General features: G+C 38.7%; 1 long non-coding RNA gene across 1 annotated transcript; it reads left to right on the top strand.

Moving 5' to 3' along the window:
- Positions 1–902: 902 nt before the first annotated feature.
- On the top strand, positions 903–12,954 carry LOC118903085. Its single transcript, XR_005021711.1, has 3 exons — positions 903–1,022; positions 2,973–3,027; positions 10,935–12,954. It is a non-coding gene; the product is annotated as an uncharacterized LOC118903085 (long non-coding RNA).
- The last annotated feature ends 5,592 nt before the right edge of the window (positions 12,955–18,546 follow it).

Raw genomic sequence — 18,546 nt, 5'->3', positions numbered from 1 at the left:
GCGCACACTACTTTGTGTGTGCCCTCCAAGAGTGGAGTCTCTGTTTCCCCCAGTCCTGTCGAAGTCCTGCAATCAAATCCCACTTGCCTTCAAAGTCTGATTCTCTAGGAATTCCTCCTCCTGTTGCTGGACCCCCAGGTTGGGAACCTGACATGGGGCTCAGAACCTTCACTCCAGTGGGTGGACTTCTGTGGTATAAGTGTTCTCCAGTCTGTGAGTCACCCACCCAGCAGTTATGGGATTTGATTTTACTGTGATTGTGCCCCTCCTACCATCTCATTGTGGCTTCTCCTTTGTCTTTGGATGTGGGGTGTCTTTTTTGGTGAGTTCCAGTGTCTTCCTGTCGATGATTGTCCAGCAGCTAGTTGTGATTCTGGTGTTCTCGCAAGAGGGAGTGAGAGCACGTCCTTCTACTCTGCCATCTTGGTTCCAGGACCGAGACAGTTTCTATATCACAGCAAGGCACCAGACTCTCGCTGCTCTCTGGCTTCCTGGATTCTTGTTAAAGGCAGGCCAGGATGATCAGATATCAAGGGTGGCATAGTGGAGGATAAAGAATCTGAAATATTTTTTCTTAAGACAACTGTTTGACCAAGTAATCTAAAAATTAGATAAAGCACTAGATAATACTTGGTCTGATTGAACCATATCTACCATTTTAAAAACATCTTGTTCATTAGGTCAACATTAAGGTATAATTCTCTTTGCATTATGATCTAAAAAATGAGTAAAACACATATCAGGAAAAATAAGACAATTACTGTGACAACATTGTAAAAGTGCTACATATATTGTCATTGAGGCTTCTGGGCATAAGACTGGAGTTATATGAGATGAAAGAAACTTGTTGAAAATACTTTAACATTGGTCATCCACCCATTGTTCTGTCTTTATCAGGAATCTACAACCTGTACTACATAAAATGATTCTGCCCTTTGGTGGATTATTAAATGGCCATTGTCCATCAACAGACTTCCCAGAACTGCCAACTCTAACTTCTGGTGAACATGGTTGGAAGAACAGTAATGCTTTCTTTTTATCCATCTGCTAGAAGCATCCTCATGTACCAAAGAGATATAGGCTTAAAACCTCTATATTAGAATTATATCACACCCAACTCTTCAGCCTTACTTTTAAGACTCTCTGTTAACTCATCCTTCTCCAAAACTGTTTCAATTCAATTCAGTTCAATTCAAGTCAATCCTGCACACATATGTCTTGTACAGCTATTGTATGACAAGGCTGTGTTCAAGAAAAATAAGCCCCTTACGTACCTCATGGAGCTTGCTATTTAATGGAAATGGTTTAAACAAATTAAAAATTAATCAGTGCAATACAGTGCATTCTGTGCAATAGTACAGGCATGGATGGGGCACAGTGGGAGCAAAAACCAAAGCCTGAGTCAAAAAGGAAACTTCAAAGAGGAAGAGTTACTCAAGCTGGATCAAGAGTTACTCAAGTTACTCAAGCTTGAAAAATGACTTCGTCAGCGGAAGAAGGCTTTGCAGGTAGTGGGAAGAGCAAGTGCAGAAGCTTGGAGGAGTGAAGCTCCAAGGGTGTCCCTTGTCCTCTCTGCTTCAGTCCAAACACTCAACTTTCATTTCCTTACAGTCAGCTAGTACTTTTCTTCCTCATCTCATGATGGTCTTCCCATCTAAACAATTTTCCACTCTTCTTTCTTCCAATCCACAGCCACCAACTCTTTCAAAAACCACTGTAGGTCTTAGTGCAACATGATTTCTTCATCTGGGAAGCCATCTGTCATTCATTCCCTCACTATAACTTTTTTAGAGTAACTTTATTCATTTTCCATTTTATAATATATATACAAATTGCAAAGAAATTCCAAACATAAAGAAAAACATAAAGATGAATAATAAAGGTCATGCACAAACCCACACCTAGAAAATAACCACTGTTTATATTTTATTGTGCATATTTCCCATGAATATAAATATTATTTCTTGAACAGAGATTTTAGTGTGCAATGCATACTTCTTGGAAATCTAATTTTTCACTTCATATGGCATGGATATATTTCCATGTCAATAGTTACTTGTCTTTGTCATAATTTTTATGGTTGCATAGTGTTCTATTATATGGACATGCCATGACTTATTTAACAAACTATTATAGATATTTTATTATTTCCAATTTTTTGCTATGTCCTCTTATCACATCAATAGTACACGACAGCTTGCCTTTGTTGGCATGCTACTATGCAATTCTCCTTAAACTATGTCAGGATTGTGTGTTTTATTTTATTTTTTTATTTATTTTATTTTTTGCCTCGCCGCATGGCTTGTGGGATCTTAGTTCCCCAACCAGGGACCGAACCCGGGGCCCTGGCAGTGAAAGCCCCAAGTCCTAACCACTGGACTGCCAGAGAATTCCCAGGATTGTGTGTTTTAGATTTTCAACTGTCGAAAGCATCTTAGAGGAAAGGCCAGTTCTTCCTTCTCTTTTGCTACTTTTTGTAGGTAGTAAAGAGTTATTCATATAGTAAGTGCTCACAGGGCTGCTCGGGGCGTTGGCAAAATCTTCCAGGATGACATCCTAGTGAAGGGCTGGTCAGAGGTGACCTTCAGATATTGCACGTATTCAGAGTGTGGCTAGCCTGTTGAAATGAGAGAGAGGAAGGGTTGGAGCAGAGTAGTGGTAGATCCACCAGGTCGGCTGACATCCCAGGAAGGTTCTTGTCTACTTAGCAAAAAGCTTTAGGCAGGCTGCTAAAACTTACGAATTTGCTGGAGATGTCTCAAGTGAGGGAAGTGGTGGGAAAGAGAGGTCATAGGGGTAGAAAAACCTCTCATTCCTTTCTTTCAACTCTTTATTTTCTTGCTCAATTATATCCTACAGCCAGAATTTAAATACAATTACAAACAACTTTGACAATGAAGTTTATGTCCCCTCTGCACAGCAACTAATCACTATATTCACCCACATTGACCCAAACCTTTTTATTCCCCTAGGTCTACACTACCAGCCTTCTGTAGTGACCACCATAATGTACTCCAATGGCAAAAGGTAAACCACCCATTCTATTGATAAAAATGTAAATCTGGAATAAGTAAATAGAAAAGGCATTTATAAAAGGAAGGGTTTTTTTTGGACATTCAGGTGCTCATTCATTTTATTGAACAACCAAACACAGAACTATGTAACTTAAGTAGGTATAAGGTCCCATTCAACAGTAAGAGTTTAGAAAGGGTTGTTATAATAATGTATAACATTATACATTATAACTTTTTTATTTTGGCAAAATCCATCTTGGAATACAAACGTCCTTAGTATAAAAATGATTCCTCATTTTCTCAATTGGCATATGATAAGTGTTTTAACTTGTTGTTGATGAGACAATGCTTTTGTAACCCAGGAGGTCAGAAATCCATTATTTAATTTCTGAAGGGACAGGAAAGAACAACAGTGGAGCGCTCTTCCATCATCCTGCCGTAACATGTTCGCTGAGCCATCAGGCTCCTGCGGCGCCTTTATATCTGCCCCGCTGAAATGAAAAAGAGTGGTTAGCATCTTACAGAAATGGTGGTTCTAAGATATTTATGGCAGGTGTTATAAGGGGCTTCTTCCTTCCTTCGGTCTTGGATAACCTAAAAAAAGCGTCATCGGTCTTATGCCTTGATAAAGTTTAGAATTGTTTCCAAAAATGGGAAGAAGTAGTAGTCACAGTTCTATCTCTGTTCTCGTTACTAAATATCTAGACAGTTCCAGATTTTCAGGGTGAGTAGACAGGTGCAGCCTGCAGTGTGGTAGCGAGCTCCAAAGAGCATTTCTCAATAGTCCATCACCTTGCTAGTGGGATGGTACATGGCAGAGGAGGGAAATTGGCTGAAGATCTCCCTGTTAGTTATTGTTCCCTTGTCATGAGTAAAAATCACATGTCTAGAAGAGTATGGCTTCTTCTCTAGGCCATTTTATTCTTATAATTCTATCATGGTTGGAATACACGCTGAATAAAGGCTATTTTGTAGCCAGCAGAAGAATTTGGATTAGTGATTGGGAAGTCTGTGGGTACTAACAGAACAAATAAATATCTCTGAACCAATGTTTCAGTGACAACACAGAAAAGAAAATACAAAGGTTGGGGGCAGGAATCCAGGTCTGACATCTAGGAAAGTAAATACAAGGAGGCAAAAAATATGAGAGAAGGTATTTTGAACCAATTATCTATTTTAACGAGAGTCTCTGGAACGTGATATAAATATTTACTAGATAAACACATAGAATTTCCCCTGTATTCATGTACTTAAAGCAGAATATAATGATCTGGGTGGGAGGTTGGACTGGAAATTATCTAGGTCCCTTCCAAAGGTAAATTTCTGTGATTCCATGGCATTCTTACATCACTGTGCACGCTATTCCCACTTAATTTGCAATCTCTAATTAGCTTTACAATTATAGTTTTAGTAAAATGCTTCACTGGTCTTCACTTCTAAATGCCTAATACCACTTTACTACAGGCAACAAAGAGATAAACAGGCACCTTGGTGATAAAGGTACTTGGCCTATATCAATAATACTAATATTTCGGGGATTCCCTGGTGGCACAGTGGTTGAGAATCTGCCTGCTAATGCAGGGGACACGGGTTCGAGCCCTGGTCTGTTAAGATCCCACATGCCACGGAGCAACTAGGCCCGTGAGCCACAACTACTGAGCCTGCGCGTCTGGAGCCTGTGCTCCTCAACAAGAGAGGCTGCGATAGTGAGAAGCCCGCGCACCGCGATGAAGAGTGGCCCCCGCTTGCCACAACTAGAGAAAGCCCTCGCACAGAAACGAAGACCCAACACAGCCAAAAATAAATAAATAACAAAAATAAGTAAATTTAAAAATAATAATAATAATAATATTTCATCTTGCAAGAGATTCAGCACTTGTTTTAAAGCATGCCATTTGCTTTGTGCATATGCCTTGTACATTACCATCTAGCACAATAGTCTCATCTACAACTTGGAAGATATTTATATTCATGTAGTGGCTATGTTTTTGAAATACACAGTATGGCTTTGTATTATCAATTCTGATTTCCGGAAGTCATCCAAGAAAACTCGTCTGTCCTATCACAAAGATGAATTCTGGTTATCTTCCACATTTTTATTGACTTTTTTCTAGGAAGTAGAGTCTATGTAATTCTCAAAAGGATTTGCAACATATACAACAGTGCATTGTCAAACTCAGTCTTCTAATTAAAGCTGGGAAATAAATAGCCAGTTCCCCTATAACTATATTACTTGGAGTTCACAATTTAGGGAAGTACATGCATTCACTCTCTTATCTCTTCAAATACCTAAGGTACCTAAACGTGAGGAGGCTTGAATCTATTGTATTATCATTCATTCATTATCTATCACTTTGTACTTGGTCCTTCTGTATTTCCCCTGGAGATTTAAACTTTTATAATAATAATAATAGTAGTAGTATAATAGTTATTGTATGTATATTTATTCTGATCAATAGGTTCTAGCGAATTATACTCTGCAAATATGGGTTACTTTAAGGATGTCGTAAGATAAATCTCTTTTACCATCTTAAAAATCACTGGCAGAGTGAGGGCACTGATAAAATGGTAGGGATTGAAAGTAGACTAACACAGGTTCCCAAATGTTGGTGTGCAAAACAATCTTCTGTGTACTTGCCTAAAATACAGATACCTGGGAACCACCCCTAGTTTTTCTGCTTCAGGTGATTCGAATGCAGTGATTTAAGGACCACATTTTGAAAAATACTGGTGTCCTCAATAGTAAGTATAATAATAAATTTAAAAAAGCAAACACTGTATATATGAAATTTCATCAAGTCTATAGGTAAAAGGTAGATAATTCAAGACATAATTGTTTGAGTGCTATTTGTGCAGACATCACAGGAGTTGACACACTATGAATGGAAATGAACTGCGGAGGGAATAAAGTGGCATGTTGGTGATGATGATGTGATAGCATATAATACCTACCATTTATTGAATTGTGACTATATTCTAGGCACTATGAAATGGCTTCACTTATAGGTATGTCATTTAATTCTCACGATCCTGAGAGGTAGCACCTCAAAATGCAGGACTGAGTGAAATTATTTAGCAGTTGCAATCAACAGAGTAAATGTAAATTAAGAAAGTTAAAAAAGCAAAAAGTCAATCAGAGGCAAAGAGATTAATAATCTCTAACTATATAAATATCTATAAATATACATATATACTCACTTTCAGAAATCTAATCACTAATCATTCATGTGCATGCTATATTTTTAAGCTTAGAATTAAGCCAGGGATGGTTAAGGGAAGAAATTGTCAAAAAATAAACACAGAAAGAACCAGAGCAGGGTAAACTGGTTTTCCAAATATAGACTCTTAGGAGTGAAAGGAGGAGTGGAGTTTCCCCAGCCAAGTTTCACTTTGGAGGAGAACTCCCAATACAGTGTAACCACCCGCGCAGCTTTGGCAGGGCTGTTTATCATAGCCAGCAAAGGGGAGGGTGGAGCCCTTTTTCTGACAATGAAAACTCTTCTCAGAGTTAAGTGAGAACAACGTGAGCTCACTCCCTAAAAGATCTCAAAATTCAACAGAATTGAAAGTCATGAAAAACATAGTATTAACTGTAGTATTTTATTTTTATTTTTTTTTAAATTTATTTTTAAATTTATTTTTGGCTGTGTTGGGTCTTCGTTTCTGTGCGAGGGCTTTCTCCAGTTGCGGCAAGTGGGGGCCACTCTTCATCGCGGTGCGCGGGCCTCTCACTATCGCGGCCTCTCTTGTTGCGGAGCACAGGCTCCAGACGCGCAGGCTCAGTAATTGTGGCTCACGGGCCCAGTTGCTCCGCGGCATGTGGGATCTTCCCAGACCAGGGCTCGAGCCCGTGTCCCCTGCATTGGCAGGCAGATTCTCAACCACTGCGCCACCAAGGAAGCCCCTGTAGTACTTTAAGAGTGAAGTTACATATAATGTATCTTTTTATGAAGCTGAACTATGTAACTTCTGTAATTAATGTTATCTGAAGATAAATCGAAAGGTACAGTTTCAGTTATGCAAGGTGAATAAATTCTAGAGATTTACAGATAGAGGACAGCGTGTTGCCTGTAGTTAACAATACTGTATTACATACTTAAAAATTTGCTAAGAGAGGGCTTCCCCAGTGGCGCAGTGGTTGGGAATCCGCCTGCCAATGCAGGGGACATGGGTTCGAGCCCTGGTCCGGGAAGATCCCACATGCCTCGGAACAGCTGGGCCTGTTCACCACAACTACTGAGCCCACGAGCCACAACTGCTGAGCCGTGTGCCTAGAGCCCATGCTCCGCAACGAGAGGCCACTGCAGTGAGCAGCCCACACACCGCAACAAAGAGTAGCCCCCGCTCACTGAAACTGGAGAAAGCCCGCGCGCAGCAACGAAGACCCAACACAGCCAAAAATAAGTACATAAATACATAAATAAATAAAATTTTAAAAAAATTTGCTAAGAGGGTAGATCTTAAGTGTTCTTATCACACACAAGAATAACAACAACAACAATAATAATAGTAAAGAAAGCAGGAGGAAACTTTTGAAGGTGATGAATATGTTTATGGCATAGATTGTAGTCACAGTTTCATGGACATATACTTATCACCAAACTCATCAAGTTGTAGACATTAAATATTTACAACAAAAAATAAAAATTAGCCTTGGAGAAGTGATCAGACTTGCAGCCTAATCTGGCTGCAGTCCTAACTCTACCACTGACTGGGTGAGGCTCATGTAATCTTCTCCCCTTTAGTTTCCCCATCTGTCAATGCAATAAGAGGCTAGAACTGCTTGATCTACAGGGTTCTGCCCAACTCCAATAGTCTATGCTTATATTTAATTAATTAGTTCATTTGGGGTCTTGTTTTCAAAAAGAGTTATGTTGTAAGCCGCCATGATTTACCTTCTCCAAGAATAATAGCAATGCCCTCAAGCTATTTTAAGCAAGGGTCAATGGAATATTGAGAGACATAGGGGGAGAGCCACTGGCTGCTGTGTTGACACCATTCTATACACAAGGACAGGGGTAGGCAGGAGGTTACTGTAATAATCCAGGCTTTGACTGGGCTGACTCAGCAGACGTGGTGAGAAGTAATTGGATATATTTTGGAACTATGGCTTGTGGGTTGTTAGGGGAAAGAGGAGTCAAAATTTTCTGTAGTTTTTGGTCTTAAACAACTGAAAGGACAGAGTTGGCATTTATTGATGGTCGGGCTGGGGGAATGACAGTTTAGTTCTGCCCATATTAAATTGAAATGCCTACTAAGGATCCAAATTGGACCCAAATTGGATATCTGAATCTAGAGTTCGGGGGAGATGTTTGCGCTCGAACTATAAATTTGGGAGTGATCGTCTCCATATGGATGGTGTGTAAAACCACAAGACTGGATAATGCATTCTAGGGAGAAGGGATAGCTAGAGAAGGAGGTCCAAGGATCAAGTTCTGTATCACTTCAATGTTCAGAGGTTGGGGAGATGAGGAAGAAGCAGAAAAGAATGTGAGAAGAGAGACCAGTGAAAAGGGGAAGTGAAGGGAAGAAATAGCTTCAAAGAGCAGGGAGTGCCTTAGACAGGTCCAATGCTCTTAATATGGTACAGGCTGGAAGAAACCTTACCTGCAAGGGAAAAATCCAATAGCAATGGAAACTACTTTATCGGCCTCATCTTCCAGCTAATTCTTTGTACCTTGGCACAGCAAGCATAGGAAAGAAGGAAGACTTTTTAATTAGATGTATTTAAAATACAGATAGGAACATATCAATCTGGGTAAAAAAAAAAAAAAAAATATATATATATATATAATCACCTGTTTCCAAATTCAGTCTGCTAGGGCACCATGCAGTAATTTCTTCCAAGAAGAAATTTTATTTTTCTGTGTTTTCAATGATGCAAACTATCCAAAGAGCCTACTTTCCAGTGGGAAGAATGCACTGTAAAAGGATTTTTTCAAAAATCTCTAAGTGAAAAAAATTTTTTTCCTTCTTTTTTTGTACTCATCATATGAATGTATTCCTGGATTTCCTTGTAAATAAGATACATGAAATGAATGAATGAGCTCTAACGTAATGTCTGTTGATTAAGGGACACATTCTAGGCTCAGTTTCTCACAGTGCTTTGCCCGTAGCTTTCTGAGCAGTCCCTTCAGCCAGCACCTTTGACACTAAGATCTGTCATTTAGAACACCTCTTATTTGCTACCCTCCTTTCAGCTCTGACTACCCCAGATCAGGTGTTTTCCAGGTGGTCTGTGAGGGCACCTGTATTTTTTCACTTCCTCAACTGTGGGCAGGAAACAGCTCTGACAGCTACCCAGAAACTCTGGTTATGAGTCTAATCTCCTCACTTGTCCAGTTGCTTTGTAGGAATCAAATACAATTTTTCATGATTACATCATTCCCACTAGCCCCTCCTCTATTTGATCCTTTTTGCCTGTGGCTTTCCTGATCACATTTATGAGGATAATATTTCCTCACATGCTCAGAGAGAATGCTCTTCTTAGTGGCTTTGGGGAGAAGAGGCCCCTTTCCTGGCCTGTGGTCTTGGAGAAGAGTGACTCAATAACATCACCATTAAACTTACATTCTCTACAGCGTAGATTCGCTAGTTTTCCTAATTATCTGGTATTTCAAGTCAATGGATGTTTAAAGGTTTTGGTTTTCAATTATTCAGATTGTATTTGTATAGGTACGCACCATGGGAGTAACCCAGTGAAACATGCTGCCTGCTATGTTAAGTTGTGCACTGTTTACTTGACATTACCTAGAAGCATCTGCTTATCATCACATAATTTAGCATTTTATTCTGTTTCCACAGTCACCTTAAATGCCATGTAATGGCAGTACATTGAATGTTTCCTTTTCCCCTTATTTATCACAATAAAGTATTACTTTATACCAATAAAAACAAAATAATTTTCTGTCTTTACTTCCTAAATGTTCTACAACAGACATGAATTATTGGAACAATGAATAAAAAGAAAAAGAAATACACCACCAAAGAATTTCTACTGTAAAAATTTTTTTTTGCTGTTCTTTGTTTAGTGTTATTATTAAAGGATTATGGGTTACTTCCCAGTGACTTTTCTAGCTTAATGAGGGATCCTGGGAATATCAGTTCTGGGTGAAGACAATAAGCATAAAAAACAAGATACATATGCCTTTCCCCTAGAATACAAATATAAAATCCAATCGGTCTGGAAGGCAAAAAGCAGCACAGACATATATTTATAAAGGAAGCCATAAATATCCTGCATTTTGGGGTGCCTGAGTCATATCAGGTAGTATTACATCATGAGGCAATCTTTAAGTGAATCTGATTTCTCTGTAGGTGATATATATGAACATAATTCTTACCACTCCAACTTTTTTTTTTTTTTTAATTTTATATTCTTTTTTTTTTTAATTTTTATTTATTTATTTATGGCTGTGTTGGGTCTTCGTTTCTGTGCGAGGGCTTTCTCTAGTTGCGGCAAGCGGGGGCCACTCTTCATCGCGGTGCGCGGGCCTCTCACTATCGCGGCCTCTCTTGTTGCGGAGCACAGGCTCCAGACACGCAGGCTCAGTAATTGTGGCTCACGGGCCCAGTTGCTCCGCGGCATGTGGGATCTTCCCAGACTAGGGCTTGAACCCGTGTCCCCTGCATTGGCAGGCAGATTCTCAACCGCTGCGCCACCAGGGAAGCCCCCACTCCAACTTTTTAAAAAAATAAACTTTCATTTGGAATAATTTTAGATGTACAGAAAAGTTGCAAAAATAGAACAGAGAGTTCCCATGTACCTTTTACTCAGTTTCCCCAGATGTTAACGTCTTTCATAACTATGGTACATTTGTGATGATTAAGAACTTAACCTTGTTATATTACTATTAACTAAATTACAGACTTGACTTGAATTTAACCCATGTTTCCACTAACATTCTTTTTCTTTTCCAGGATCCAATCCAGGATACCAAACTGCATCTAGAACTCCAACCTTTGAGGAAAATTAGGACCAGAGTTAGAGCTATAAAGACCTCAGATCTAATGGATAGAGACTTAGGTTTGGAATCAGGAAGAGTAAATAGAAATAGCACAGATGTAAGTCTTGGAAAAACCTTAACTTCAAAGATGCAGCCATCATTATGTTTTACTTCAGGCAATTTATGTATCTGATGGAAATCTCAGGTCATCTGGTATTCCCCTTTATTGTCAGAATTTAGCAAGGGCTCTTTTAAGTCAAAACATTGAAAACCCTATTAACTGTGATACACTCCTGGACTTAAGCAAAGGGCAGTATCTCAGAGATTTAGCAGTATCATCTAGATGAAAATGTGTATATAATATTCTGAGATATAGTTATCTTCATACGTAGTTACTATCTTATGTATCTCATCTCCTTCCAGTTTATGCCTTATCCCTTGACCTGTAGCTACAGTAAGCATCACAATGTTTCTTTAGTTTGTTCATTCACCCAAAACAGGTATTGAGAACTACTTTGTGCTAAGCACTGGGCTGAGCTCTGTGGACCCATTAGTCTTTTGGATGAACCCAGACAGGATAGCCAGGCTTTATTGTACAGTGGATAAATGCTAATAGAGGTATTCCTAGAGTGCTGGGGAAAGAAGCATAGAAGACATGCATGGAGAAGAGGAAACTCATGCAAAAGACATGGAAGCATGAGGTAGCATGGCCTTTTGAGTGTTCATGCCTTGCCTGGGAGACACGGCAGGGACCGGAACTGGATGTGTGGGTGGGGGCTTGGGATGACAAAGACCTTGGATGCCAACTGAGGGGTCTGAATTAATCATGCCGAGGATGGGGAACCAACGATCAAATTTTGCTTTGGAAAGATCAGTGTAGAGAATGGATTGCCGGAGGAAAGAATTTGAAGCAGGGAAAGCAGAGGGAACTTTTGGGGTAGTGTGGTTTATGCAAGAAACTACAAAGCCCTCCTTTCTCTTCTTTGCTTGACCAGCATCTAAATCATCCATATAGGAATAGGTTGAAATGCTACTTCCTCTGAGAAGCCTTTTTTCCCTACTCCTCAGGACATACATAGTCACTCACTCCTATAGCTCTTTGCTCATAATTTAATTATAGTATTTATCACTGAGTGTTGTACGGATTGTTTGTCATGTCTATCTCCCTACTACAGTGAGTTTTCTAGGTCAGGGCCTCTGTCTTATTCATCTTGGCATCTTTAGCATTTAGGACAGTGCCTTGCACAGAGTGTCTGCTCAAACATTTGTTGAGTGAGAGACAGAATGAATATTTGCCAATCACGGATAGAATGCATGAGAAAGTTGATCTTTCCCCCCAAACTGAATATTCATTATTACCCAAATTAATTTTTGCAAAATTCCATGCACGATCATTTAATTAGTCCAATTGAGGAAACAAGGAAATGAGACTCAAAGAAGAAACTGTAAGTCTTTAAGCAATTGATATAGATTAGAATTGCTTGGTCATGATTAGATAATCAAAATTTGTGAGTTAGCAAGTAAAAAAGAGAAATGTTTATGGATGCAAACTCATTGTGGAATATATTATAAAAATGAAGTTGTGTGATTTACCTCAACTGTATTATGTGGACAGAAATATCTTTAGTTCTGAGGGTTATCAGTGGGGGTAAGCAAAATCTCTGTTGCTGCTGAGTGCTAATTTTCTGGGAAAAGAACTCGATTTAGCCTATTTGGGTCTCTGTTGCCTAACTTATAAATAGTCACTTGAACCGGGGGTCACAAAAGGAAATGCCTAGAGGGGCCAGGTAAGTAGCAGAAATGAACAAAGGCAGCTGTTGCAATAAACTAGGATGTTGGAAACACTTGTGAACTAGAATCATGCCTGACCCATCTCAAGGTGACAGCCCTTACTCCGATTCAACAGATAGCTGACATGCAGGAACTTAGGGTCAGTTTGCTGTAATTTTTTTTTTTTGAGAAGCCAAATATCTCAATTTTTTAATAGAAACTGTATTTTTACACTGACAATAAATTTTAAAATGATTGATACTGTATGGGTGAATTCTCTTCCAGCAACCACATCATAGGTTGTTTTGGACCAACCTTTCCACTGAGAGCAGCTAGAGAAGCTGGACTAAATATTTAAAAAAAAAGTATAAAATCAGTGCAAAGCCAGCAAGACTGTGAAGAATTGTGAAGTCAAGATCTGGGAGAGGATTGGAAGTCCATAGAGGTGAACCTGGTATTTGGGTCCACTTTTCTCTCAAATGTGATTGCTGATTCTGAAAGCTCTGGCTGAGAGGGTGAGGACTGAGAGCTTTGGACACAGACACATGGAGGTAGGGGCCCCAGAATTGGACGTAGTGTTTGCCAAGGACTAGAGATCTTGGTAAATGTCTCAGGCAGTCAGTTTGGACCCAGGAGGGCTATACCCAGGAATAACAGTGAACTAGAAATAGACCGATTCTCACTGAAACCCAACTTCAGATGGCCTCCATATGCTGATTAGATTAAGGAGTTTAGGGGTTATTAGTGCCGCTAACCTAGCTGTCTGCCTATAGCATATGCACCTTCTCTCTGGAGGCATATAGCGTCATACAAAATCTCTTGATGATTATCATACACAGCATCTGGTGATCAATAATAACCAGGTAAACAAGGAGACAGGATGTGACCAAAATCCAAAAGAAAAATGGACAAGACAAACAACCACATGGGATCCAGATAACGGAGTTTTCAGACACAGACCACCATTCCTATTTTAAGAAATTAAAAGACAAGATGAAAAGTGTCTACAGAGAACTAGAAACAATAACAATGAACCAAAAGAAATGTACAGAATTAAAACACTATCTGAGCCATAAAAAACAACCAGAATATTAGATTTTGAGCACTGCTCTAAACATTGTAAGTGCAGATGTAGCATAAATGGTACCAGTGCAATAAATTGAAGATTGTCCTGATTTATAGTATAGCATAAAGCATTTGGCAGAAGTAATGAAATCTTTTTTGTAGACCACAAAGGAGAGCAAAGATTACAGATATCAAAAAAAGTTGAGAGAATTGATGAAGTTCCATTAGCTTCAACAATGACTTGGACCTCCAGTAGCTCTGATACATGGGAATTAACCTATCAAAACCTCCAACCCAAAATCATACCTGAAAAGTTTTGACAGGAAAATGCTGAGAGATAGTATGGTAGGTTCCATAGTCTATAGAATCAAGTAGATCTAGGTTTGATACCTGGGTCTGCTTCTTACTGGGTGAATGACCTTGGACCAGTTATTAAACTCTCGGAATGTCTCATGTCTAAACTATGGATAAGAATTCATCTGTTGAAATTGTTAAGAAAATTAGAAAATGCATGTGAAATTCCCAAGCACAGTAGAACCATAGAGTTATTGGCACAGAGATATCTCCACCCAATCTTCTTTCCTCTCTAAACACCCTAGAGCCCTTTCCACCCTGTTGCCTCCCATCACATGTATTTCTTCATTCTCTCCTCTTCTTCATTCCTCTTATTTTATTTTGGGAGAGAAATAGAATCTACTTCATGTAGTTAATCATCATCTGGAATTAATATATTATCTTGAATATATTTTAATATATATCTGGAAGTGAGTGTATTTTAAAACATCACTGATTTAAATATATTCTGAAAGTACAAAAAAAATGACCTTTTTACCTTTCTCACAGTATGTCCAGAATAAAATATGAGTAGGAGTTGCCTGTTCAAACTAAAAATCTATTAGGCTTTTCTACTCCTTGCCAAGGAGAGAGGGTTACAGCTTTATATTTGTGTGTTTGATAGCCTCCCTTGTGATAAGCAAGACAGCTTAGCAGGGTCCTGAGTCATCAGCAAGACCCCCAGTTGCTTCAGTCAATGCACAGAATGCTGGCAGAGGACAAGCTTTTGAATTCATTATCTGAAACCTTTATTTTTTGGCCATCTTTTCTTCCACACCTTCTTCTTTTAAGTGTACATTTCTACTATACCTTACCATATTGATATTGACAAACATCATGAGCTATGCAAAAAAAATTTTTAAGTCTATATTCCAAATTATTTTGAAATACCCCTCATGGATAAAATGCTATTTGATAAGTATCATTTGCCAAGACACCTGCACTAAACTAAAAAACATATTAGACAACAATTTTTATATAAAAAATATATGAGCACATTCTATTTTCAGTCTATGTACTTCAAATATTAGTACTTAGGAGAATTGTAACATGTTTGCTTCCTTTCATATGAAAAACAAATTTAACTTTTGTTCTTTACTTAAAACTACTTGGATGTTTTGTACCTGATCTCTGTTTATGTATTTTCTGCCTCAATTTTAACATCTCACTATGAAAAGTATGGTTTTCTTGCAGGTTAACATCAGAAAAATGGCAATATTCTTAAAGAATGGAATTTGTTTTATTTTCTGCGCTAAGATCCTAGTTAGTCTTACAATACTCTTTCTGTCAGGACAAACACTGTTGAACTGGATAGTCCTACAGAATTTTTTTTTTCAACTTAAGCAAACAATACATTTTGCAGTTTTATTTATCATCACAAGAAAAACATTCTCTCTTGCTACTCTCTTATTGGAAAGAAATATTGATTTAATAATTATGTTATGCATTGATCACTTATTAAAACCAGGCACTGGGGATATCAATTAGCATGACCTGACCAGTCCCTGCACTCAAGGCATTCATGGATCCAGGTGCCCTGGGCATGTCCAGCTTTCCAAAGGTTTTGGAGGAGACATTCTCACGGGTTAGTTTGTGTTTTTCTTCTCTTCCTCTTCCTCCTATTCCTTCTTTTTAAAATAAACTTTAGTCTTTAGAACAGTTTTAGATTTACAAAGTCATTGGAAAGATAGAACAGAGAGATTCCATATACCCCACACTAGCTTCCTCTATTATTAACGTTTTACCTTGATATTATATATATAAATGTAATTCCCAAACCAATCCTGATACATTGTGATTAACTAAAGTCTACACTTTATCACATTTCTTTAGTTTTCATTTAATGTCCTTCTTCTGTTCCAGGATCCCATCCAGAACACCACTTTTTATTTAGTTGCTATGTCTTCTTAAGATTCCTCTTGGGTGTGATGATTTCTCAGACACTCCTTGTTTTTAATGGTTGTTAAAAGTTTTTTGTGTTTTTTAATTGAAGTATAATTGACTTACAATATTATTAGTTTCAGGTGTACAACATAGTGACTTGATATTCTTATACATTACAAAATGATCACCATGACAAGTGATCTTTGAAAGTTTTTAGGAGTAGTTTGTTTTTGTCTGAAAAATAAAAAGACAAAAATACTTGATCATAGGCTGAGAATCACATCTTGTGATTATTTTTCTAGTTGAAGCAGGACTCCCACTCAACTAGACAGTCCACTGGTGAGGGCTGTGCAGGGTTTATTCAGCACCACTCCTGAGTACTTCATCATTGCCCGTCATGGGGCTCTTCTCTAAGCTCACTCACTGGGCACCTCCAGGCAGCAGCTGTATTTCAGATCATTTTCCTAACTCTGGGCAATGATGTTTGGCCTCTTTGAACCTTTTCCGGTCTACCTCAGCCTCTCCAGATTCCAAATATTTCTTTATGCTTAAGTCCTAATTGCTTCTTTTAACTAGCAACGGAGTCTAAATTTTTATCAGCAGAAATCTTGTACCTCCTTACTCAAGGGCAGAGAGAACTCAGTCTTCAAAAACCACAATTGCCTGGTGTCTGCTTCCTGGAGAGGAGGGGAGTTGTTTGCATTCCATCTTTCTTCTAGAACTCCTAACAACTTCTAATGCAGCGAAGAAAAGACAAAACAGCTGAGTTTACATTTCAAAGTAGATTGAACATTCATATTCTGCTAGACATAATCACAGTAGCAGAATTAGCATTGTTAACAGAGGTGTGTACAAGATGCCTCTGTACACACGGAGGAGCTAACGGGAGGGAGAAACGAAATCCATTGCTTAGAGAAAGGAAGAGGGGTGAGCAGGGGATCAGCAGAGACTATAAAGCTTCTCATAGGTAATATCTGAGCTGAGTCTTCAATAATGTGTGGTGGGCAGTGCCAGCATCTCAGCTAGCAGCCCAAGCAAAGACACAAGGGCATGAACAAGGGCATGTTTAAGGAACTGTGACCAATTCTGAACTGGTGCAGTGCGAGTGGTAGGATATGAGATGGGAAAGGTAAGCAGAAATCAATCAGATTGGAGAGTGCCTTTTTTGCCACTCTAAGGTCTAAGATTGCTGTTGAGCGCTGTGAGGTTAGGTTACCTTATTGGCAGAGCAGTGTGGTTTAAGATCTAGATGAGAAAGGGTTAGGATAAGAAGCTTGGAAGTCAGTGCACTCAGGGAAGAGATCTATCATCCCAAAGGGGACCATTTGGTAAAATGGTAAAAGAGCACATTTAAATCTTGACTTTTAAACTTCTTAGCTTGCTGAGCCTGTGGGTTGACTAAGAGTTGGCAATGTAAGATTTAAGACTCTAGGTTATATGAGAAACTGAAAACTTTGGCTGCCTGGACTGAGAAACTCTTTGGTCAAAGAGTTTGAGGGCAATTTGCCCTCTAGTGGCAAAACCACAAAGTATTTTCTACTTTGCTAGAAAGAGGACTAGAATACACAGTACAGATCATTTGGAAGTGCTTACTGTGCTTCATGAAGCTATCTAAATTACTACCTAGACTTGAATATCTACCTTAATACACAAGCCTAACATGGATTCGTTGAAACAGAAAAAAAAGATGTTTAATAATAAAAATCTATCATACATACCACTAGGTTATACCACTGTCATTGAAATTATTTATTGCCATGTTCTAATATTTTGCTTAATAGATAGGAATGAAGATTTTTAAGTGTAGAGATTTTATTCTTTTACATGTACAACGTAAGAAAATATTTGGAGGTACAGAGATGTGTCCTTGCATATCCAAGAATCTATTTTAGGTTCTCTGACTGCTCACTTATACTCCCTTTTTTTTTTTTTCTTTTGGCCCCGCCAGTGGCTTGTGGGATCTTAGTTCCCCAACCAGGGGCCTGGCAGCGAGAGCACCGAGTCCTAACCACTGGCCCGCCAGGGAATTCCTGATTGTTCACTTAGATTCTACACTTGCCATCTAGAGAACTTTGGCTACTCAGTTGAGCATTATAGAGTTTCCAGTTCATGTCTTTCTTTTTCTTTCTTTTCATATAAATGGTTTATATTCTCTTGAGGAACTTTGGGTGTTTTAAAGTTTTTAATCTTTAAAATGTTTAGTCTTTTGAGAAGTAATGCTTTCTCCTGCCTTTGCTAAAGGCATTTCACAGAAACATTTCATTATTTATTTATAAGGGTAAGCCTCCAGAATAAGGTTAACGTTACCATTGGCCTACTATAGCCTCTGCACACATGAATACATTCATAATTGATGGAAGGATCTATGCTACTGCTGCAGTTAGAACAAACCTAAGGTCAGATCTCTGGGAGAGCAAATCCTGTCATTACTTTTGTTAAGAAATGAATCAGGGGCATAAGTTTAAAATTATCTAAAAGGAGACATGCATGTCAAGTGGGTAGGGGAAAGAGAAGGAAGTGTGGGAAAGAGGAGA

Source organism: Balaenoptera musculus, chromosome 11, assembly GCF_009873245.2.
Source record: "Balaenoptera musculus isolate JJ_BM4_2016_0621 chromosome 11, mBalMus1.pri.v3, whole genome shotgun sequence".
NCBI lineage: Eukaryota > Metazoa > Chordata > Mammalia > Artiodactyla > Balaenopteridae > Balaenoptera > Balaenoptera musculus.
Note: the sequence above shows the minus strand (reverse complement) of the source record. Positions and strands in the feature narration are given on the sequence as shown.